Genomic DNA, 2,097 nt, shown 5'->3' on the forward strand with positions numbered 1-2,097 from the left:
TCCTGGTTACTGTATTTGGGTGACCTTTCTTTTTTTCTTTTGCTACTTCCCGAAGTGAGTAAAAACTTAATGATCTTTCTTTTTCTTTTACTGCTTCCTGAATTGAGTAGGGACTTTATGACCTCTCTTCTACTTTTTACTATTTCCTGAAATGAGAATGCATGCTTTAGAAATCTGAACTAGCCAACTGGGTAAGAGAAAATATTGAGTGGTCGAAGCCCTAGCCAATGGGATGAGTCACAGCCTTAAGACTTGCTTCAGAGAAATACTGATCAATGATTTCAAATGCTAATTTATAAGTGTCTTCATTTTCACCTTACTGTAAAACTTCATTTTTTCCAAACCCTCACACATTCTTCTGTTATTTCTGTTATTGTGCTTGTTTCATCAGAAGCCATTATCAGAATGTTTTTCAGACCATTTAGAACCCCCAGAACAACCTGAGACTCTTTCACAGACAGTAAATTACAGAACGGTGGTATTACATTCTGTTGTACAAGATATTCAACCCAATCTTTGTTGCCACTTATTGTTACGTTACTAACGAGCTCTGGTAGTGTAGTGGTTATGAGTCAGGCTACCAACCTCAAGGTCAGCAGTTTGAAACTACCAGAAAGATGAAGTGTTCTGCTCCCGTAAAGATTTACAGCCTGGGAAACCCTGTGCAGGGTCACTATGAGTCAGAACCAACTCCACAGTACCTACCAACAACATTGTTATGCTGCTAATTGCCCAAGCAGCTTCTTTTTGTGTTCCAAAGTCCCCCTTGACAAACTGATGAATAATCAGAGTGAGTGATCCAGTATTTATTACAGCTTGAACCTGTTGCTGGTTGCCAGCTGTTATGTTGGAAAGGAGCCAAATTGCTTCCTTATTTATCTTCTCTTTTGGGTCTGAAAAGAGATTTGGGAAGTGTGACAGGACATCATAGTTGAGAACCACCTGGGTCTGCTCATCAGTGCCAGTCACTATGTTGCCAACTGCTCTGAGGGCTGCTGTTTGAATTTTCACTTCCTGGTGGTTCAGAAGGGGCACAAGAAACGGCACAACCCCTGAATCAAACACCTGCTCATTATTTCACTTCCATCTGTCAGGTCTGACACAGCCCAAACAGTATCTAAATGAATGTTTATATCATATGGAATAGGAGGACACATAGTGCTGGTAAAAATCTCTCGAAATGTTTCCATAGGTGGTAGTGGGTCCTTATTTCTGCAGAATTGACAATGACCCATGTGACATTCTGAAGGAAAGTGATGGGAATGGAGGGATTGGTGAAGGACAGAAGAGATCTGACAACTCCCAATGATGTAATCTCTGCATTGAGAACCATCATCTATAATGTTTCCCAAAGCCCATACTGCTTGTTCACAAATTTTCTGATGTGTTGAATGAAGAAGTCTCAGAAAAAGAGATACTGCATTAGACTGAACAATGACTTGAGTCTGTGCAGATGTTCCTGATGCTATGTTGGTTAGTGTCCAGGAAGCTTCAAACTGTAATGAAGGATTATCATTCCTTTCTAGACATTTGAATAGAATTGGTAAGATCTCAGATTTTATTAGATCATCAGTTGGTGGGCTTCTTGTCACTCCATAATAGGTTTTTTGCAGCCTGGACAGCACTAAACAGGACCACTGCAATATAACTTCGAGTGTTACATTTTATGCTTTAAAATCAGCATCAACATCTGAATCTTCTAGACATTCTTCTTGGGAAACATTTCTCGCTTCAAATAAATGTTCATCTCTTTTGCTCTTCCATAGGTCAACTGTCATTTCATTTCTGTGTCTTTGCATTATTTCCACATTGTGGCCCTTGTTCTTGAAGCTCTTGATGTGGTGGTTCTCTAAGACAGTGCTCTCAGCCATGACTGTGTGCCGCTCCAGCAGTGGGTACCCATGTATGATATTCTTAATGTCTTCCCACAGTTCCTCTGGTCTTCAGTCATTAGTGTCAAATGCATCAAATCTACTTAAGATGGTCTTAAAATTCAGGTGGGATATGTTCACGGTCATAATTTGACTCTCATAGACTTTATTTTCCTCAGCTTCAACCTAAATTTGATTATAAGCAATTGATGGTCTTTTCCACAGT

At 39.8% G+C, this 2,097-nt stretch overlaps 1 pseudogene; it reads right to left on the bottom strand.

The window, feature by feature from the left end:
- Window positions 1–220: 220 nt before the first annotated feature.
- On the bottom strand, window positions 221–1,871 carry LOC102820078 (annotated as a pseudogene).
- Window positions 1,872–2,097: the final 226 nt, after the last annotated feature.

Source organism: Chrysochloris asiatica, unplaced genomic scaffold (genome assembly GCF_000296735.1).
Source record: "Chrysochloris asiatica unplaced genomic scaffold, ChrAsi1.0 scaffold00241, whole genome shotgun sequence".
Lineage (NCBI taxonomy): Eukaryota > Metazoa > Chordata > Mammalia > Afrosoricida > Chrysochloridae > Chrysochloris > Chrysochloris asiatica.